The 23,949-nt window shown below is 41.6% G+C and overlaps 2 non-coding genes across 2 annotated transcripts; both read left to right on the top strand.

Annotated features, from left to right (window-relative positions):
- Window positions 1-2,442: 2,442 nt before the first annotated feature.
- Window positions 2,443-2,525, top strand: TRNAY-GUA (transfer RNA tyrosine (anticodon GUA)). The gene has a single exon. It is a non-coding gene; the product is annotated as a tRNA-Tyr (tRNA).
- Window positions 2,526-4,838: 2,313 nt separating this feature from the next.
- TRNAY-GUA (transfer RNA tyrosine (anticodon GUA)) lies at window positions 4,839-4,921 on the top strand. Its single transcript has one exon. It is a non-coding gene; the product is annotated as a tRNA-Tyr (tRNA).
- Window positions 4,922-23,949: the final 19,028 nt, after the last annotated feature.

Below are 23,949 nucleotides of genomic sequence, written 5' to 3'. Positions count from 1 at the left end.
GTCCTGGAGGCTCTCCGGTTAGGGAGGGGCTTGCTATCTTAACCTTTTCTCCAAGTGTATGTGAAAAGAGTGACGAACACATTTTGATTTGGTCATAGGTTGGTCAAAAGCACGAGACTCGGCTTCCAACATTAAGTCTATTTTTCCTCAGTAGCTCAGTGGTAGAGCGGTCGGTTGTTAACGGTAAATTGATTGTTGGTTTTTATTCCTCACTCTCGTATAGATTAACTTAGTTCATTCCATTCTTAGGGATAAGAAGGATCCACTGGAAAGACTGGAGTAGTATCTTCATTAGCAGGAAGGAATTAGTCTCCACTAGCATCATTTGAAGAACGAATAAGAAAAAGGTTACTGTTTAGGATAGATGGATGTGGAACAATGGCTAAAGCTATGCCAGCTTCTTGTAGACTGAACTCTCTTCTCTTTATGCTCCGAGTTCTTTTTTGGGGGGTTCGTCTAATTTACTAGTGGCACTGAAGTACTAGGTAATTAGAAAGGGGAAGGAGGATCTCTGATAAGTTGGTATTTTACCAACTTATCTTGTCTTTAAGCCTACAAGTTTGCTATGTTTGAGTGATAAAATCATGTGTTTAATGCCATTTACTTTTATATTATAAGTTCTATGTGATTTAGAAGTGATATTGAAGAAACTAAGTAAAACGAGTCAAAAAGAAGCTAAAAAGAAGAAAATCTGGAAAGGGGCTTCAGTTGTCGCAGTTGCGACACATTTATGGGAAATGCGAACAAAGTAGTCATGGGAATTGCGAGTGCACCTTAGCAATTGTGTAGGAAGACCACTCAGGTAGACTTCGCAAATACGAAGTCAACCAGGGCAGTCAATTTTCGCAAATGCGAAAGTCAACAATATAGTCATAGTTCGAAATTGCGAACATCCTACTTCAGCTCTGGGCAATTCTGTAATCTCATATTTTTTGGCCTCAAACCATTTAATACCCAACATAGCTCATTTGTAAAAGATCTTTTGGCTTATTTTCAGTCTTTGGGCTAGAGAGAACAAGGTTGGAAGCTAGGGTTTATGCACTTACACTTGGGTTTTGAAGATTTGAAGATTGTGGTTAAGAATTTCTTACTCCTTTGTACTCATTTCTTCATTTCCTTGCTTTGTATTGATTATCTAAGTGTTTAGTATGGTATCCAATACTTGAATCTTGTTTATGGAAGTAATTATATTTAAAGTGTGGATTGAATAACTTGTTGTGCTTATTTATTTAATGATTTTTATCCTTTTATGAAGTGAGTTATTGTTACTTTAATTATTCTTGTTCTTTAATATTTCCAAAGGGATTAGCTAACCCCAGGACTCGCTCATTAACTCCGAATTAATTTTGGGAAAGATTATTTGAGGTTGTGAAAGATTAATTAACAAGAACTTGAGGCTTTAACCCTCATTTTATAGATTCTACCTAGGGACAATATTGAACTACTTGTAGCTATACCCGAGTGTAATTAATCTCTTAATTATTTTAGGGATAATTCAATTAGGAAGTCTTGTTAGTCTTTGGAAGAAGCTAATATAGAATTATTACCCGAGACTAATTAACATAAACTCGCTCATATTTGTAAAATTGTGAAATACATTGGATCGTTACTTGAGTGTAATTCCCGATGCATCATCCTTGTAGCCATTGATCATTTTACTAGCTTTCTAAGTTAGTTTACATTGTCCGCATTTAGGTATAAATCTTTTCTAAAACCAATTCTAAGTGTTTGGCATTGCATAACAAGTGATAATTCTCTTATATTCGTAATCTTCTACATATTATTCTTTGTGGGATTTGACCCCGACTCATAGTTGGGTATATTATATTGCATGCGACCGTGTCAATTTACCTTTTAGTAGTGGATTTGGATGTCATCAATCTCCATTCATTTCATTTATTCAATGTCTGTGGTGAGGAGCGACCCACAACAAAAGAAGGGGAAAAGCTTGCTTTGCTTGCTGTAGCCCTATTTTTATAGATTAGGCTTGGTAAGCATAAGATATGTTTAAGTAGGCTCGTAGCTATGCTCAGCATAAGAGCCTGACTTTTATTATATTAGTAAAGCGCTAGCGCTTAACCTATACAAGGGCATTGAAGGGATATGGGAAGAAAAAAGAATACAAAGAGGGTCATTTTCTTTTAGGAACATGACTCTTTCATTCACTTACTCATGAACTCACAGATTTTCCAGAAACGTCGAGGGGGGGGGGGGGGGGCTGGGAAGGCTGACGACTACATGAGGGGAAAGATTTCGTAGAAGCTTTAGCTCTTGCTTTACATAGATAGTTATGAACTGACTAAATGACTAGATTCTCCCAGAATGCTAGCTAAGCTAATCGTCTTAGTTTCCTTCAATTAAATCAATAAGCTTTTTGATTGATTCAGAGCGCCACACCTTTCTTAGAATTAGAACCCATTGAGGGGACCCTCGGCCCGGAAAGGGAGAGTGGCCGAGTGGTCAAAAACGGCAGACTGTAAATCTGTTGAAGTTTTTCTACGTAGGTTCGAATCCTGCCTCTCCCACTTGTTTGTTGTAGACTTCAGAGAAGATAAAAGAGGCATTCGTCAATGTAGGAACGCCAACAGAGCGAAGCTCTTTCTTTTTTTTTAGCCGTGGCGTAAAGTGAAATTGTATCGTATGTTAGTTACAAAGGTTGGCAAACTACTACGATCTATATATTTCCCATCTATATCCAATCCCAACGAGAACAGAAGCGAGTCGCTTTCGGCCTATTTTGTAGTCGTAGTCTTTTAGCTTACGTAGTCGTCGGCCTTTCTACACGCATGCGTTTGCCAGAATGCATCCTTGGTTCAGGACGAAGCCAAGCCAATACATACGATAGGTGAAGGAAAGACCACCATTTCATACAGCCCGGGGAACGCAAGTTTGATCGAGGATTGGAGAGGAGATGTGGAAGAAAGGGCTCGGGGTGGATTTAGGAGTCTTTGTGCGAGCCGTATACAGTAAGAGACGCACGTACGATAACGAGGGGGGTTTGCATCTATATGTGTAGTGTGGTGCTTATGCCTACCCACCCTATTTGTTCCATGATCTATGGGTCTACTGGAGCTACCCACTTCAATCAATTAGCTAAGATTTTGATCGGATACAAAAACACTGTTGCTCGATATAGTGGTATTTTTATGCGGATTCTATTTATCACTATAGGATACCTATTCAAGATCATTGCAATTCATTTTTGGGTGGCTGTAGGACGGTCCCCTATAGGTGGTACGGTATGGTGGGTGGTACCGCTCAGATTGCGGCCAATCTTCCTAACTGCACGCGGGCCGGGTTAGAGCACGTGAAACTCATCACTAACTCATAAGGGCATTGAGACCATAGCATGTTACACGAAAGTACTGCTTTCTCTGTAGTTTTGTCACACAACTGCCAACTTAGAGGAGAAACTCGCTCTATAGTGTTGTCACACAAGATAAACACGCCGCCCGCCTGCTGGCCAAGCAAAGCGAAGTTATTTTCGAGTCAACTGTCCACCCATTCAAGTGCAAAAAATACAGTACAATCACACAACACATGTTGCTGGTATGCTTCCTTCTCGCGAGGAAAGAAAGAAAAGTGATATGGTTCAGTTCAGACTTGACTATTTGAAGCATGAGAGCGGATTCCCCAAAGAATCTCTAGGAACAATGAAGAATAAAAGATATCTCAGTAACGAAAACTATAGGGGATGTATTGGCGAGATCAAATGGTGAATAGCTACCCAATAGAAAAGCCGCCTGGAAGTCCGAGGACCTTTAGTATTGTACTCTACCCCCGAACCAGTAGCCTTCGCACCAAGCAAGAGCACCCTTGTCCTTTCCTTTCTCCATTCTGCCTCCTTCTTTGCTTTGTTCCAATAGAGTTTTAAGCATAGTGGTTTCTATGCCTACTTGACGAAAGGGAACGAACAATCTTTCATTTCCGAGTTTATGGATTGGATTCAGTCAGCCTCACAACATAATCAGAGTGAAACTTTGGTTACCTACAAAGGCGACCCTCTCGAGGTTTTGGCTATTTCTGTCATTGAAGTAGCCTTTCGTCACCCTACCAAATGAAAGAAGTCACTATCAAACAGCTCACCCTATTGAAGTACCAAAGGTGTGTTCATCCCAGTGACTAGATGGGTTTGTCCTTGAATTGAAGTGACGAGGTCGGAAAGATGAAAGTAGGGCTCCTATTGACTAAAGTTTGGTTCTTTGCTTTCCTTTTGAATAAAAGATGCTATGAAGCCCCTACTACTTACTTTTTTTTTATTCAAAAGGCTAACATCCCCTTAAATAGTTGTATGGGGTGGGTGCTTGTGAGGAGCGACCCACAACAAACGAAGGGGGAAAGCTTGCTTTGCTTGCTGTAGCCCTATTTTATAGATTAGGCTTGGTAAGCGTAAGCTATGTTTAAGTAGGCTCGTAGCTATGTTCAACAGAAGAGCCTGACTTTTTATTATATTAGTAAAGCGCTAGCGCCCAACCTATACAAGCGCTTTGAAGGGATATGGGAAGAAAAAAGAAAACAAAGAGGGTCATTTTATTTTAGGAACATGGCTCTTTCATTCACTTACTCATGAACTCGCAGATTTGCCAAAAGCGACGAGAAGGGGGGGGAGGGGGCTGGGAAGGCTGATGACTACATAAGGGGAAAGCTTTCGTAGAAGCATTACCCCTTGCTTTACATAGATAGTTATGAACTGACTAAATGACTAGATTCTCCCAGAACACTAGCTAAGCTAATCGTCTTAGTTCCCTTCAATTAAATCAATAAGATTTTTTATTGATTCAGGGTGCTGCCCCCCTTCTTAGAATTAGAAACCATTGAGGGGGGCCTCGGCCTAGAAAGGGAGAGTGGCCGAGTGGTCAAAAGCGGTAGACTGTAAATCTGTTGAAGTTTTTCTATGTAGGTTCGAATCCTGCCTCTCCCACTTGTTTGTTGTAGACTTCAGAGAAGATAAAAGAGGCATTCGTCAGTGTAGGAACGCCAACCGAGCGAAACTCTTTCTTTTTGTTTTAGCCGTAAAGTGAAATTGTATCGTATGTTAGTTAGAAGGGTTGGAAAACTACTACGACCTATAGATTTGCCATTTATATCCAATCCCAATGAGAACAGAAGTGAGTCACTTCCGGCCTGTCTTGTAGTCATAGTCTTTTAGCTTACGTAGTTGTCGGCCTTCCTGCATGCATGCATCTGCCAGAATGCATCCTTGGTTCAGGACGAAGCCAAGCGGATACATACGATAGGTGAAGGAAAGACCCCCATTTCATAGTGCCCGGGGAACGCAAGTTTGATCGAGGATTGGAGAGGAGATGTGGAAGAAAGGACTCGGGGTGGATTTAGGAGTCTTTGTGCGAGCCGTATGCGGTAAGAGACGCACGTACGATAACGAGGGGGGGTTCGCATCTATACGTGTAGTGTGGTGCTTAGGCCTACCCACCCTATTTGTTCCATGATCTATGGGTCTACTGGAGCTACCCACTTCAATCAATTAGCTAAGATTTTGATCGGATACAAAAACACTGTTGCTCGATATAGTGGTATTTTTATGGGGATTCTATTTATCACTATAGGATACCTATTCAAGATCATTGCAATTCATTTTCGGGCGGCTGTAGGACGGTCCCCTATAGGTGGTACAGTATGGTGGGTGGTACCGCTCAGATTGAGGCCAATCTTCTTAACCGCACGCGGGCCGGGCTTAGAGCGCGTGAAACTCATCACAAACTCATAAGGGCGTTGTGACCATAGCATGTTACACGAAAGTACCGCTTTCTCTGTAGTTTTGTCACACAGCTGCCAACTTAGAGGAGAAACTCGCTCTATAGTGTTGTCACACAAGATAAACACGCCGCCCGCCTGCTGGCCAAGCAAAGCGAAGTTATTTTCGAGTCAACTGTCCACCCATTCAAGTGCAAAAAATACAGTACAATCACACAACACATGTTGCTGGTATGCTTCCTTCTCGCGAGGAAAGAAAGAAGAGTGATAGGGTTCAGTTTAGATTTGACTGTTTGCAGCATGAGAGCAGATTCCCCAAAATATCTCTGGGAACAATGAAAAATAAAAGATATATCGGTAACGAAAACTATAGGGGATGTATTGGCGAGATCCAATGGGGAATAGCTGCCCAAAAGAAAAGCCGCCTGGAAGTCCGAGGACTTTTAGTACTATACTCTACCCCCGAACCAGCAGCCTTCACGCCAAGCAAGAGCGCCCTTGTCCTTTTCTTTCTCCATTCTGCCTCCTTTTTTGCTTTGTTCCAATAGAGTTTAAAGCAAAGTGGTTCGTATGCCAACTTGACGAAAGGGAACGAACAATCTTTCATTTCCGAGTTTATGGATTGGATTCAGTAAGCCTCACGACATAATCAGAGTGAAACTTTGGTTACCTGCAAAGGCGACCCTCTCGAGGTTTTGTCTATTTCTGTCGTTGAAGTAGCCTTTCGTCACCCTACCAATTGAAAGAAGTCACTATCAAATAGCTCGCCCTATTGAAGTACCAAAGGTGCGCTCAGCCCGGTGACTAGGAAATGGGTTTGCCCTTGAATTGAAGTGATGAGGTCGGAAAGAGGGAAGTAGGGCTCCTATTGACTAAAGGTTGGTTCTTCGCTTTCCTTTAGAATGAAAGTTGCTATGAAGCCCCTACTACTTACTTTGTTTGATTCAAAAGGCGAACAGCCCCCCCAACTAGTTGTATGGGGTGGGGTGCTTGTGAAAAGCTGCTTTGGATATGAGTAATTCCTAAAAAAAGGCAAAGTCCGGTATTTGACGAAGATCTTTCTATCAATAGATAGGAATGAGTGTTCGATATAGGGGATAGGATCCATCTGCTCTTTATCTCACAATTTCTTTGTGATAAATATATATATATCGTTTATCTATCTCTTGTCTATCTATCATTGATTCTCAAGTCAAAAGACTTCGTTTTTGGGTTCCCCGAAGCCCCGAATGGAATGGATCGTTTCTGCCAACGAAATGAACGCGGAGCCCGTTCCGAATGCTTCTACGATCCGGAAGTTCTCGCGAAGAGAATAAGATGCTGCTCCCCGTCCTTTTTTCAGTGAAATGTAGGAAAACGCCCTCTTTTTGTTATCCATGCACCTTTCCAGATTTTGTATTGAACGCATGGCGTAGCTAGGACCCTTCAAATTTTGTTTGAGCCTATGTTCAAGCCAAACCCACCCCTATTTTACGAAGGCTGGAAAGAATGTCCACCAAGTTCAGATAAGGGAATGCTTTCCACAACCATTAAAGGAAAGGCTCGACAAAGGGAAGGAGGTGCGGCGGGTGAAGGAAAACTCTTTCGGAGATCGAGATTTTTTTTCATCGAAAACGAAGAAGGCTGAGAATGGTATACGGTGCGTCTTATCTGAAGGGAACATGTTTTTTGGACTACCGTGGTATGATTGTAGGGCCCTCTCCTTGTTCCCCCTTTCTATTGGGATAGCTGCCTTCGGGCTTTGCCTTCGCATAATAATAAAAAATTATGACTCAGCCCAAGAAAGCGTTGGCAGCAACAGAAAGGAAAGGGTCCAAGTAGCTGCTATGAACGCTCCCTTGTTAGTCAATGGGGCACAGTAGGTTCGACATCTACTACAAAAGAGAGAATCCACTTCAGATAACCACGTCTCTGCTAGGCAGCATGTGGAATGGCCAAGAGTGGACCTTTTTCGATATATAATCCAAGTCGAGAGTAGAGTTACAGCAAAAACCGTCTCATGGAAAACTACTTTCACGTTCGGTTCAGAGAGCACTTTTTTCGTTGAGAATTCCTCGGTCCCTTTCATGTGAATTCCCCGATGGCGAATTCAAAACTTGTAGGGCCCTATATATGCCATGCCTCGAGCCCCGAAGAAAACCCCTACCTTCGGACTCCGTATATCGTTGACTATATATATTTGGGCACCTGATATCTATAAGGGTTCACCCACCCCGGTTACAACATTCCTTTTTATTGCGCCTAAAATCTCTATTTCTACTAACATTTCACGTGTTTCTATTTATGGTTCTTATGGAGCTACATTGCAACAAATCTTCTTTTTCTATAGCATTGCTTCTATGATCTTAGGAGCACTGGCCGCCATGGCCCAAACAAAAGTAAAAAGACTTCTAGCTTATAGTATAATTGGACATGTAGCTTATATTCTCACGTGGAACCATAGAAGGAATTCAATCACTACTAATTGGTATCTTTATCTATGCATCAATGACGATAGATGCATTCGGCATAGTTTTAGCATTACAACAAACCCGTGCCAAATATATAGCTGATTTGGGCACTCTAGTCAAAACTAATCCTATTTTGACTATTACCTTCTCTATTACTATGTTCTCATACGTAGGAATATCCCCGTTAGCCGACTTTTGTAGCAAATTCTATTTGTTCTTTGTCGATTTGGGTTATGGGGATTACTTCCTAGACCCAGTGCGAGTAGTGACTAGTATTATAGGTCATTGGACGGCCGGAAGGTTGCCACGAGTAAGTAAGTTTGGGGGACTGAAGATAGTTCTCCGTACATCAGACACGTAGCTTACCGAATCAGTTGCGACATGGATAAGAATGCATGCTACAAAAGATAGGGTCAATTCTGATACATCAATTGTCTACTCAATATCCTTGTACGAGTCCACAATGACTACACGAGATGAACCTTGGTTTGGTGAATTGAAGTTGGCCTTAGGTGTAATAGGACTCCCAGTTATTGCACGCGATCGTATACTGAGGTGCTCTCCACTGGTTGTTGGAATGACGCGAGCCGGGCCGGGTCTCGATTTAGAAAGATGAAGGTCCCAAAAGTCTAAATAGGAGGTTACAAATTTCCCATCTCATTGGGGGCGAAAAACGAATCGACATCTCAATGTGATACAACCCTTTCGATTATAGTTGGGAAAGAACGATGAAGTCCATTCGAACCGTCCAATGAAGAACAAGAGAGAGCAAAACGCCTGTCACGACCCAGATTTCCTACCGTTGGGATTGTAATGACGCCTAACTTTTAAAAATACTAAGCAAGACAACATATAGTTATCTTAATAATCCAAAACTAATACACGACTACCCAAAATCTAATGTCACAATCCACGAACATCTAAGAGCCACTATAAATACTGGTTTAGAGAAAATACATCTGTTCTCGAAATACAAGAAAATAGGGAAACTAGAATAACTGTAAGAGGACTCCTGGGTTTGCGAATGCCATCAGATCTACCTTGGGTCTCTTGTGAACTGAGGGCAGCAACCCAACTCTAATCAATGCGGTCCTGTACCGGAATCTGCACAGAAAGTGTAGAGTGCAGTATCAGTAAAACCGACCCCATGTACTGGTAAGCACCAAGCCTAACCTCAGCGGAGTAGTGACGAGGCTAGGACATGACAATAACATGAACCTGTGCAGTTAAATTATATACGAGAAGATAACAACAAATGGAAATTTAGCAGATACTAACGGGAAGGGGGAGAAACATGCTGAGGGGAATATCAATTCTTGAAATAGTACAGTAAAAAAATGCAGTAAATAACATGCCTTTTACCTATGAAAGTAATAGCACAGCAAACAAGTGCACATCATCACCCTTCGTGCTTTTACTCTCTTTCTCACCATAAGAAACAATAGAAACGACACGACATCATCCTTCGTGCATTATCACTTACAAAAAATAGCACAGCATCACCCTTCGTGCATTATCATTCACGCACAAAATATCGCAGGGCATCACCCTTCGTGCTTCAACATTCTCCCTTACCAAGACAACGAACAATAATCACAGGGAGATAGGAATATCAATAATCAGTCTTACTTCAATATTTAATTCCACAATACCAGCCTCAACTCAGAATCAATACTCAATCAATACCAAAATCCGTCAAATATAATAAGAACGATCAACATAACGATAAGCTAGTCTAAGCATGTGTAATATGATCACGAAAAGCTACAATTTCATGAATAAGACTCACTCGCATGCTATGACTCGACAACAACGCATAAGTACTCGTCACCTCACCTATACGTTGTACTCAACATTCAAACACGTAGCAAATAGACTCAACATTACATATTCCCTCAAGCTAAGTTTAGCCACAACACTTACCTCGATTCCATGGCCGAACTCAAGCCTCAATAACCGCTTTTCCCTTAGTTTCCACCTCCGAACTACTCGTATCTAGTCATAATTAACTTAATAATATCAATTATCTCTAAAGAAACCAATTCCAATGCACAATTATAAGTTTCCCAACAATTCCCCAAAAAAGTCAAAAATCGACCCCGGGCCCACATGGTCAAAACTCGAGGTTCGGACCAAAACCTATTCACCCACTCACCCCCTAGCCCAAATATGTAATTAGTTTCGGAATCCGACCCCAAATCGAAAATTCCAATTATACAAAAATCCCTAATTCTACCCAAACCCCCAATTTCCACCATGAAAACCCTAGATTTTAGGTTAATAATTGATGAAATGCAATGGGTAATTGAAAGAAAGTAGTTTGAAATCATTTACCAACACTTTGGGGAAGAAGCTGTCTCTTGAATCGCCTCTATGCCTTCTAGTTTTTGAAAATATGAAAGAATGGCCTAATTCCATTTTTTATTCTATTTTTAAAACACTGGACAAGTCTTCTTTGCGTTCGCGAGAAGCCCGTCGCGTTCGTGAAGATTTGGCCCTATTGGCCTTCGTGAAGGCATATACCCCCAGCTTCCGCGTTCGCGATCCAAGTGTCGCGTTCGTGATGAGTTAACATCCCCTCCCCCAGGTCCTATGCTTCGCATAGACGTATCACATTCGCGATGTGTAAAGCCCCCACTGCTCTGCGTTCGCAAAGAAGAAATTTCCCCATGCCCCTCTTTACCTTTCGTGTTCGCGTGACTACCTATGCGAACACGAAGAAGGGCATATCAGAACAAGTGCTACAGATAAAATACCAAATTATCTAATTCTAAAACTTCCTGTAGCCTTTCCGAAACTCACCCGAGCCCTCGGGTGTTACAACCCATATCCACACGTGTTAGTTCATGCCATATATTAGTTAACATAAATTCAAGAAGGAATTACCTTTTAGATGATAAGAAGTTAATCCTATTGGTCTTAAGTTATACAAGGGTGATTAACAAGTATTAGAAGTTAAACGAATCAAGGATGTTGTAACTCATATTTTCAGGTAAACCTAGAGGTTCTTAATACACTCAAGAGGTCATGTATTAAGGTATTTGAATCATATATTATTCGTAACATAAGTCTTGAAGTCAAATGAGTTATGAAACAAAAGTCGACAAACATTGTCGCAACTTAGGTTCATAATTTTACTTAAGCATTAGGTTAAATGTTTCTAAGCTTTTCTCCTAATTTGCAAGGAATTACAGGGTGATCTACCCACCAAATTAAATATCTATGAGTCTAGTTTCCAACACATTAAACCGTTTGTCAATACGATCTCGGAGTATAGATATATTCATATTTTCGCAAGCCTGTGCAGATTGGTAGATGACAAGTGGGTGCATTACCTACTTGACAAAATGATAGGACAAAATTAAAAGACCTAAGTCGGCCAAGAGAGGACTTTTAAAGGGGTTATGAACTCAGTTATTTCATCCATATTTCAGACCCTCAAAACCAAAGTTAACCCCTGCAACTCCTGCCCAAAAATCCCACATAAACCCTAATCGATTTTCCCTCTCTTTCAAGTTCTATTTGAAGGTAAAACCTAGAGTTTGAAGAACCAAGAGAAGGGCTAAGTTATCCAACAAGTAAGTAAGTTACTGCCATCTTTCATACATTTTTCGCTGCTGTGAATTCATGGTAATTCGTTTTATACATGTAAGAACTCACGAGACGGTGATCGGAAGCCGTGAGTTCGAGTTATTCACTTGAAGCGGACTGTTTTGTGGACTGTTTTGTGTCGCTATTGGGCTGCGTGTTTTACTAATATTTTGTGGAGTTTTGGAGGTGGAATGGTGTGGATAAATACCATATATATATATGTAGGGTTGTGGGCTGATAGTTATTCGTAACATTTCCAGGTCGTTTGACACGACTACGGTGGCCTTCGTATGTATGATGTAATTAAGTTGTGCGTGGACTGTTTTGGGAGGCTCAATATGTTTATTGTTGATGTTGTTTGGGATGTTTGGTGATTGTTTTTAATGGTTTTAAGTCATATATATAGGGGAGGCGCTGTCCGTTTCAACGTAAAATAGGTTGTGGTCCATACATAATAGTTATGACGCTTAAATGATAACGATAATATCGTTTCTCTTATTATAGACTAAGGAGTTGTGACAATTGCATCGCTTGTGATTGGGGCAGTATAAACAAGGTATGTGAGGCTATCCTTTTGCTTCTTTTGCACGACTCCGATTGTACATAATGTAATGAACGAGCTTCCAAAGATACTCTACTCTTAGAAGCTAGCAGTACTTACATTACTTTCCCTCTTATGGAACGATTGATGTTAATGTTGCTTCTCTTATTCTTATGTTATCAATGTTGTTGGTACTTCCTAATTCTTATAAGGTTCGTAATGAAGAGTTGGTCCTAATAACGTGTACAGAGGATACCGACCTTACGTCACTCCGAAAGGTTTAGAATGTGATTCCATGAGTCGAGCATGCATTATATATATGTATCTATTTTACTCTACCGAGTCGCGCTATAGTCGGCCGGGTATGGCACATATTGTGCAACCACTGATCAGTTGGGTTTACCGAGCTCCACGTGGCAGGGTACGATTCTACCGAGCCTTATGATGGCCGGGTATGTTTTTACCGAGCCTATTATGGCTGGGTACGAAATGATGATGATGATGCCTACAGAGGCATATGTTTCAAATGTTTATGTATACATATATATGTATCATGCATTACATGTCAGTAGCCCTCAGAGGTACTCAGATGTTCCAGGTTGTATATTCTCTATCCCTGTTTACATTACTGTTCGTATTTATGGTTCCCTACCTTACATACTCAGTACTTTATTTGTACTGATGTCCTTTTGTTTGTGGATGCTACATGTCGTGCTGCAGGCCCTAATAGATAGGCAGGTGCAGCTCCCCCACCACAGTAGGTTGTCCAGTTCAACAGTGATTGGCGAGATCCCTTCTCCGGACTTGCCGTGGTCTTGGTATGCATTTTTGTTATAGACATTATGGGTATGTCGGGGCCCTGTTCCGGCAATGTTGCAGCACTTATGTTCATTTAGAGGCTCATAGACAAGTGTCGACTCATGTATAGTTTGGTATGCCTTATCGGCTGGTTTTTGTTGTATAGTCTTTCATGGTAGCGTGGTAGCTCGTACCTTATATGTAGTTTCTTGATTGTCTGATCATCCCCTGCTATGTATGTTCATGCCATCATATTTTATTGTCGGTTGTCCATGATCCATGTCTACCATTTATATTGATCTCGTCAACCCTAAAAGATAATAAAAAAGGTTAGATAAAATGTATGTTGGTGCTCGGCAAGTATGGTCAGGTGCTAGTCATGGCCCTCCAGTTTGGGTCGTGACAAACTTGGTATTAGAGCAAGTCTGTCCTAGGGATTGTCTATGAGCCGTGTCTAGCAGAGTCTTGATTATGGATGTGTAGCGCGACACATTTATAATTAGGAGGCTACATGATATCTAGGATTGTTACCTTCTTCCTTAATCTAGATCGTGTGTAGAGTTGAGTCGTAAGTGTTCGTCTCTAATATTAACCCTATTTTCTTTCAGCGATGCCTTCAACTAGGAAGCAAGCGATTAGTAGACGGCTTGATACACCTACAGTAGAGGGTACCAGTTAGGTGCCCCAAGCCAGAGCAGGCCAAAGTGACGCTCAAAGTGAGATGTCGTCTCATACCTCATCTACCCCGTCTCCTCCGGAGGATATTAGGAGGCGCGCATCACCTTCAGTTCCTCCGTCTGGCACTACAGACCAGGATATGCGAAGTGTTTTGTAGTTATTGACTAGCTTGGTAGCTTCTCAGGTTCAGAGGCAGAATACAGGTGCTGTTGATAAACCAGTTAGTACGAGAGTTCATGATTTTATTAATTTAGACCCTCCAGTGTTTACCGGATCAGACCCCAAGGAGGACCCGTAGACCTTTATTGACTAGGTTCATCGTACACTGCGGGTTATGCATGTTAGTGATACAGAGGTAGTAGAATTGGCTTCTTATCGGCTACGGGATTTAGCGGTTCTCTGGTATGATAGTTGGGAGAGATCCATGGGTCCGAACGCTCCTCCAGCTGTGTGGAAGGAATTTTCTGAGGCCTTTCTTCGTCACTACTTGCCAGTTGAGATACGACGAGCTAGAGCTGATAAGTTCTTGAACCTTAGACAAGGTAATATGAGTGTGTGAGAGTACAGTATGCAGTTTGATTCTTTGGCAAGGTATGCTCCCCATATGGTGGCCGAGATGAGTGATAGGGTGCATATGTTCGTGAATGGGTTGGGACCACATCTGATAAATAAGTGCACGACAGCCTCCTTGGTGGAGGGCATGGGTATTTCCCGTATTCAGGCTTATGCCCAGACCCTAGACGATCGTAAGCGCCAGCAGAGGGCAGATAGGAAGCAGGATAGGGGCCAGCATAAGAGGGCGAGATTTGCAAGGTATTCTAATGACTTCAGAGGCAGTGTCAGGCCCCAGTCTTCGAGAAGTTCGGTGCCACCTGTAGCTAGTTCTCCTCCACAGTTTCAGAGGCCTCGATATGATTGATTTACCCATTCTGGTCCAGGTCAGAGTTCACAGGCATCAAGCTCGCAACATCACAAGGATACTAGTCAGACGATACCCACAACACCACGTTGTGATCAGTGCGGCAAGGCCCACCTTGGACTGTGCCATTGATGTTCTGATGCATGTTATTCTTGCGGACAGCCTGGCCATATGATGCGGGATTGTCCTAACAGGGGAGGTGATGGTATGGCTTAGCCGACTGGATCTGTGTATGATTCTTCCTCATCAGTTCGACCTCCAGCACGGGGTTTTCAGCAGTCGATAGGTCGTGGTAGAGGTAGAGGTGCAGTGCCGAGTTTGAGTGGTGGTCAAAATCGAACCTATGCTCTAGTAGGTTGACAGGATCTCGAGTCGTCTCCAGATGTTGTCACAAGTATATTATCTGTGTTTTCTTATGATGTATATGCGGTGATTGATCCGGGATCTACATTATCATATGTTATACCCTTTGTGGCTAATAAGTTTGGCATTGAACCTGAATTGATAAGTAAACCCCTTGCGGTATCTACTCCGATAGGAGATTCTGTGATTGCTAGAAGGGTATATAGAGGTTGCACTGTGATGATTTGTAGTTGTCAAACCTCGGCAAATTTATTTGAGTTAGAAATGGTTGATTTTGATGTGATAATTGGAATGAACTGGTTGGCCTCATGCTATGCAAATGTTGACTGTCATACGAAGATGGCTAGGTTTCAATATCTTGGTGAACCCATCATTGAATGGAAAGGGAATATTGCTACACCAAAAGGTAGGTTTATTTCCTATCTTAAGGCAAGGAAAATGATCTCAAAAGGTTACATTTATCATTTCGTTCGCGTTAGGGATGCGGAGGAGAAATCGCCTACTTTATAATCATTCCCCGTGGTCAACGAATTCCCAGATGTTTTCCCAGATGAACTCCCAGGCCTTCCTCCTGAAAGGGAGATTGAGTTTAGCATTGATGTGTTGCCTGACACTCAACCGATCTCTATCCCTCCATACAGAATGGCCCCGGTAGAGTTGCGAGAGTTGTGCAGTTGAAGGACTTGCTAGATAAGGGCTTCATTAGACCTAGCGCTTCACCTTGGGGTGCACCAGTCTTATTCTTGCGGAAGAAAGACGGGTCGTTACGGATGTGTATAGACTATCGACAGTTGAATAAGTTTACTATAAAGAACAAGTATCCACTTTCAAGAATAGATGACCTGTTTGACCAACTCCATGGTGCCAAGTATTTCTCCAAGATTGATTTACGTTCAGGGTATCATCAGGTGAGGGTTAAGGAGAAGGATATTCCAAAGACGACCTTCCGGACAAGATACAAACACTTTGAGTTCTTGGTGATGTCGTTCGGGCTAACAAATGCCCCAACAGCTTTTATGGATCTCATGAATACTATATTTAGGCCCTATCTTGATGTGTTCGTGATTGTATTCATTGATGACATTCTAGTATATTCTCGTTCAGAGGAGGAACATGTGGGCCACTTGCGGATAGTATTACAGACGCTTTAGGATTGTAAGTTATATGCTAATATCTCCAAATGTAAATTTTTGCTGAACTCAGTAGCGTTTCTTGGCCATGTGATACTTGACGAGGGTATTAGTGTCGACACTCAGAAGATCGATGCAGTAAAGAATTGTCCGAGACCTACAACACCATCAGAAGTCCGCAGCTTCCTAGGGCTAGCAGGATATTATATGCTGTTTGTAGAAGGGTTTTCCTCTATATCATAACCATTGACTAAGATAACACAGAAAGCTACCAAGTTCCAGTGGTCTGACACTTGTGAACGTAGTTTTCAGGAGCTGAGGAATCGATTGACATCCGCACCAGTGCTCACTCTCGCTGAAGGAATAGAAGGTTATGTGGTATATTGTGATGCCTCAGGTATAGGTTTGGGGTGCGTATTGATACAACGTGGGAAGGTGATTGCTTATGAAACAAGACAATTGAAGAAGCATGAAAAGAATTGTCCAACCCATGATTTGGAATTGGCTGCAGTAATATATGCTTTGAAGATATGGCGGCACTACTTATATGACATCCATGTTGACATCTACACAGATCACAAGAGTTTACAATACATCTTCAAGCAGAAAGAGTTGAATTTGAGGCAGCGTAGGTGGCTTGAATTACTGAAAGACTACGACGTCGAGATATTGTATCATCCCGGTAAAGCCAATGTTGTGGCAGATGCTCTCAGCCATAAATCAATGGGAAGCTTAGTACGTATTGAGGCAGGTAGATGGGGGTTAACTAAAGAGCTTCATCAGCTAGCCAATATGAGAATCAGATTGTTAGACACTGATGACGGAGGTGTTACTGTACAGAATACATTAGAATCATCTTTGGTAGCTGAGGTAAAAGCACGACAATATGAAGATCCTATCTTAGTACGATTATGAGAGAGCATTCAGTAGTGTAAAAGTATGGCTTTTGATATCAGAAGAGATGGGGCACTAAGATACCAGGGCCGATTATGTGTGACTAATGTGGCAGGGTTGCGAGAGAAGATTATGAATGAGATTCATCAATCCCGATATTCCATCCATCCCGGCTCGACAAAGATGTATCATGATGTCAAGGAGCAGTATTGGCGGGATAACATGAAGAAGTCTATTGCAGAATTTGTAGCACAGTGTCCCAATTGTCAACAAGTAAAGATAAAACATTAGAAACCCGGTGGATTGCTTCAGAATATAGAGATTCCGACCTGGAAATGGGAGGTGATTACTATGGACTTCATTATCCGATTACCTCGCTCTTATCATAAGTTTGACTCCATCTGGGTGATAATTGATCGACTTACAAAATGTGCCCATTTTCTGCCAGTTAAGACAACTTACACGACTGAAGATTTTGTGAAGTTGTATATCAAGGAGATTGTTAGGCTTCATGGTGTGCCTGTATCTATTATATAAGACCGAGGAGCTCAATTTATAGCTAAATTTTGGAGGTCTTTTCAGAAGGGTTTAGGCACACAAGTGAATCTCAGCACTGCATTTCATCCGCAGACTGACGGACAGGCTAAACGTACCATTCAGACACTGGAAGATATGCTACAAGCATGTGTTCTAAATTTTAAGGGAAATTGGGATGACCATCTTCCACTCATAGAATTCGCCTACAATAATAGCTATCATTCCAGTATTAAAATGGCCCCATACGAGGCACTATACGGAAGAAAAATTACAAGTTGGATAGTTCGAAATCGGTGAAACAGAATTATATGGGCCAGATTTGATTCACCAAGCTATTGAGAAGGTGAAAGTGATACAGGATCAATTGAGGACGGCACAAAGAAGGCAAAAATCTTATTCCGATGTCCGACGTCGTGATGTGGAGTTTGAGGTTGGTGATTGGGTTTTCCTAAGGATCTCACCAATGAAGGGTATTATGAGTTTTGGGAAGAAAGGTAAGCTGAGTCCAAGGTATATCGGGCCGTATAAAATTCTTCTACGGATTTGAAAGGTTGCTTATGAGTTAGAAATGCCATTCGAATTGGAATTTGTCCACCCGGTATTCCATGTATCTATGTTGAGGAAATGTATTGGAGACCCTTCTTGAGTCGTCCCTATCAAAGATGTACAGATTACAGAGGACCTATCATATGAAGAAGTGCCATTGGATATATTAGATCGACATGTCCGCAAGCTGAGAACAAAAGATGTAGCTTCCATCAAAATATTGTGGAGGAACAAGAATATGGAAGAAATAACACGGGAAACAGAAGAGGAGATGAAGTATAAATACCCGTACCTATTCTAGAATGAAGATAATAAGGATGCTGGTGGAACACATGATACATTGGAAGGTGAAATGGCTCTACGAGGTAAGCAATAACTTGAGAATACTCTTCCTTAATAGAAAATGGCGATATGCAGATAATGTACATGTCCATAATGCTTTGCATACTCTTGTAAGGCCATACGTTGAGTTAACCGCTTGCAAGTTTGTCCTCTATTTATGGGAGAAACTTGGCCGGAATCCACGATGATTTAAACTCCCCATGAACCCTTACATTCGAGGACGAATTTTCCTAAGGGGTGAAGAGTGCTACAACCCATATCCACACGCGTTAGTTCATGCCATGTATTAGTTAATATAAATCCAAGAAGGAATTACCTTTGAGATGATAAGAAGTTAATCCTATTGGTCTTAAGTGATACAAGGGTGTATAAGGGTGATTAACAAGTATTAGAAGTTAAACGAATCAAGGATGTTGTAACTTGTATTTTCAGGTAAACCTAAAGGTTCTTAATACACTCAAGAGGTCATGTATTAAGGTATATGAATCATATAATATCTATATCATAAGTCTTGAAGTCAAACGAGTTATGAAATAAAAGTCGACAAACGTTGTCGCAACTTAGGTTCATAATTTTACTTAAACATTAGGTTAAATGTTTCTAAGCTTTTCTCCTAATTTAGAAGGAATTACAGGGTGATCTACCCACCAAATTAATGATCTATAATTCTAGTTTCCAACGCATTAAACTGTTTGTCAATACAATCTCGGAATATAGAGATATTAATATATTCGCAAGCCTGCACAGATTGGTAGATGACAAGTAGGTGCATCACCTACTTGCCAAAATGATAGGACAAAATTAAAAGACCTAAGTCGTCTAAGAGAGGACTTTTAAGGGGTTATGAACTCTGTTATTTCATCCATATTTCAGACCCTCAAAACCAAAGTTAACCCCTGCAACTCCTCCCCAAAAATTTCATACAAACCCTAATCGATTTTCCCTCTCTTTCAAGTTCTATTTGAAGGTAAAACCTAGAGTTTGAAGAACCAAGGGAAGGGCTGAGTTATCCAAAAAGTAAGGTAAGTTACTTCCATATTTCATAAATTTTTCTCTTCTATGAATTCATGGTAATTCATTCTATACATGTAAGAACTCACGGGACGGTGATCGGAAGCCGTGAGTTCGAGTTATTCACTTGTAGCAGACTGTTTTGTGTTGCTATTGGGCTGCGTGTTTTACTACAATTTTGTGGAGTATTGGAGGTGGAAGGGTGTGTAGAAATAACATATATATGTAGGGTTGTGGGCTGATAGTTATTCGTAACATTTCCGGGTCGTTTGACACGACTACGGTGGCCGTCGTATGTATGATGTAATTAGGTTGTGCGTGGACTGTTTTGGAGGCTCAATATGTTTATTATTGATGTTGTTTGGGCTGTTTGTGATTGTTTTGAATGGCGTGAAGTCATATATATAGGGGAGGTGCTGTCCGTTTCAACGTAAAATAGGTTGTGGTCGATACCTAATAGTTATGACGCTTAAATGATAACGATAGTATCGTTTCTCTTATTGTAGAATAAGGAGTTGTGACAATTGCATAGCTTGTGATTGGGGTAGTATATACAAGGTATGTGAGGCTATCCCTTTTCTTCTTTTGCACGACTCCGATTGTACATAATGTAATGAACGAGCTTCCAAAGATACTCTACTCTTAGAAGCTAGCAATACTTATATTGCTTCCCTCTTATGGAACAATTGATGTTAATGTTGCTTCTCTTATTCTTATGTTATCAATGTTGTTGGTACTTCTTGATTCTTATAAGGTTCGTAATGAAGAGTTGGTCCTAATAACATGTACAGAGGATACCGACCTTACGTCACTCCAAAAGGTTTAGAATGTGATTCCATGAGTCGAGCATGCATTATGTATATGTATCTATTTTACTCTACCGAGCCGCGCTATAGTCGGCCGGGTACGACACATATTGTGCAACCACTGATCAGTTGGGTTTTACCGAGCTCCACGTGGCCGGGTACGATTCTACCGAACCTTATGACGGCCGGGTACGTTTTTACCGAGCCTATTATGGCTGGGTACGATATGATGATGATGATGCCCACAGAGGCGTATGTTTTAAAAGTTTATGTATACATACATATGTATCATGCATTTCATGTCAGTAGCCCTCAGAGGTACTCAGATGTTCCAGGTTGTATATTCTCTATCCCTGCTTACATTACTGTTCGTATTTATGGTTCCCTGCCTTACATACTCAGTAGTTTATTCGTACTGGTGTCCTTTTGTTTGTGGACGCTGCATGTCGTGCTGCAGGCCCTAATAGACAGGCAGGTGCAGCTCCCCCACCACAGTAGGTTGTCCAGTTCAGCAGTGATTGGCGAGATCCCTCCTCAGGACATGCCGTGGTCTTGGTATGCTTTTTTGTTATAGACATTATGGGTATGTCGGGGCCCTGTTCTGGCTATGTTGCAGCACTTATGTTCATTTAGAGGCTCATAGACAAGTGTCGACTCATGTATAGTTTGGTATGCCTTGTCGGCTGATTTTTGTTGTATAGTCTTTCATGGTAGTGTGGTAGCTCGTACCTTATATGTAGTTTCTTGATTGTCTGGTCATCCCCTGCTATGTATGTTCATGCCATCATATTTTATTGTTGGTTGTCCATGATCCATATCTACCATTTATATTGATCTCATCAACCCTAAAAGATAATAAAAAAAAGGTTTGATAAAATGTACATTGGTGCTCGACAAGTATGGTCGGGTGCTAGTCATGGCCCTCCAGTTTGGGTTGTGACATACGGGGCTCCAAACCAAACATGCACACATGTTTTAAAACATCATACAAACTTGTTCGCGCGATCAAATCGCCAAAATAACACCTAGATCTATGAATTTAGCATCAAATTGCATGAAATTTTAAGGAAAATTCAAAAGTTCTATATTCTCAACCAAAGGTCCGAATCACGTCAAATCAGTCCCGTTCCTCAACAAATTTTACAAATAGGGTATAAATATCATAACGTACCTGTACTGGGCTCTGAAACCATAATACGGATGCGGTATCAACAAAATCACGTATTAATCAATTTCTTAAAACCTTTATAATGCTAGTTTAATAATTTTCATCAAAAATTTATTTCCCGGGCTAGGGACCTCAGAATTCGATTTCGGGCACACGCTCGGGTCCCATATTTTACTACGGACCATCCGGGACCGTCAGAACACGAGTCCGCATCCGTTTACTAAAAATGTTGACCGAAGTCAACTAAAATTAACTTTTTAAGGGAAAAATTATATTTTTCTCAAATTTCCACATAAAGGCTTTCCGGAAACGTGCCTGTACTGCGCACGCAAATCGAAGAGAAATTAAGATGAGGTTTTGAAAGCCTCGGAACCCCGAATTGGGTTCAAAACACAAGATGACCTTTCATGTCATTACATTTTCCACCTCTAAAACAACCGTTCGTCCTCGAACGAACATAAAAAAGTACATGAGCTAGGGAAAAGATGGGGATACCTGCTCTGCATATCGGACTCGGAATCCCAGGTGGCTGCCTTAATAGGCTGACCTCTCCACTGTACACGAACCAAAGGATAACTCTTCAACCTCAACTGACGAACCTGTCAGTCTAGAATAGCTATCGGCTACTACTCGTAGGTCAAATCCTTGTCCAGCTAGACTGTGCTGAAATCTAACACATGGGATGGATCACCATGATACCTCCGAAGCATGGACACATGAAACACTGGGTGCACTACTGATAAACCTGGTGGCAACGCGAGTCTGTAGGCCACCTCTCCCACTCGATCAAGGATATCGAAAGGCCCGATGAACGTAGGGCTTAACTTGCCCTTCTTCCCAAACCGCATCACCCCATTCATGGATGACACTCGAAGCAACACTCTCTCTCCGACCATGAATGCCACATCACGGACCTTACGGTCGGCATAACTTTTTTGCCTGGACTGAGCTATATGAAGTCTATCCTGAATGATCTTAACCCTATACAAGTCATCCTGCACTAAATATGTGCCCAATAACCGAGCCTCCTCGGCTCAAACCATCCAACCGGCGATCAACACCGTCTACCATACAATGCCTTATAGGGAGCCATCTGAATGCTCGACTAATAACTATTGTTGTAGGCAAACTCCGCTAACGGCAAGAACTGATCCCAAGAACCTCCAAAGTCAATAACATAGGCATGAAGCATATCCTACAAAATCTGAATAGTACGCTCGGACTGTCCGTCCGTCTGAGGATGAAATGTTGTGCTTAACTCGACCCCTTTACCCAACTCATGTTGTACTGCCCTCCAGAAATGCAAGGTAAACTGCGTACCTCGATCAGAAATGATAGACACGGGACCATGAAGACGAATGATCTCACAGATATAAATCTCTGCCAACCGCTTTGAACAATAGGAAACTGTCACAATAATAAAATGCACAGACTTGGTCAGTCTATCCATAATAACCCATACCACATCAAACTTCCTCTAAGTCCATGGGAGTCCAACAACAAAGTCCATGGTGATACGCTCCCACTTCCACTCAGGAATCTCTATCTTTTGAAGCAAACCACCAGGTTTCTAATGCTCATACTTTACCTGCTGACAATTCAAACACTGAGCTACATATGCAACAAAATACTTCTTTATCCCCCTCCACCAATAATGTTGCCGCAAGTCCTAATACATCTTAGCGGCACCCGAATGAATAGAATACTGGGAACTATGAGCCTCCTCCAAAATCAACTCACGAAGTCCATCCACATTAGGCACACAAACACGACCCTGCATCCTCAAAACTCCATCATCTCCAACTGTAACTTGCTTGGCATCTTCGGTTGCACTGTGTCCCTAAGCACAGGCAAATGAGGATCATCATACTGCCGCTCCCTGATACGCTCAAGCAAGGAAGACTGAGCGAATGTACAGGCTAGAACACGACTAGGCTCAGAAAAATCCAACCTTACAAACTGATTGGCCAAAGCCTAAACATCTAAAGCAAGCGGTCTCTTACCGACTGGAATATATGCAAGACTACCATACTAGCTGACTTCCTACTCAAAGCATCGGCAACCACATTGGCCTTCCCGGGATGATACAAAATGGTGATATCATAGTCTTTCAATAGCTCCAACCACCTTCTCTGCCTCAAATTGAGCTCCTTTTGCTTGAACAAGTACTGCAAACTCTTATGATCCATGAACACCTCACATCACATGCCATATAAATATTGCCTCCAAATCTTCAGCGCGTGAACAATGACTGCTAGCTCCAAGTCATGAACTGGATAATTGTTCTTGTGAATCTTCAACTGTCGTGAAGCATATGCAATAACCTTACCATCCTGCATCAATTACACACCAAGTCTAATACGAGATGCGTCACAATATACCATATATGACCCTGAACCTGTGGGCAACACCAATACCTATGCCGCAGTCAAGGTAGGTTTAAGCTTCTGAAAGCTCACCTCA

This window comes from Nicotiana tabacum, chromosome 16, assembly GCF_000715075.1.
Source record: "Nicotiana tabacum cultivar K326 chromosome 16, ASM71507v2, whole genome shotgun sequence".
NCBI classification, from domain to species: domain Eukaryota; kingdom Viridiplantae; phylum Streptophyta; class Magnoliopsida; order Solanales; family Solanaceae; genus Nicotiana; species Nicotiana tabacum.
This window is presented reverse-complemented; position numbering and strand designations above follow the sequence as displayed.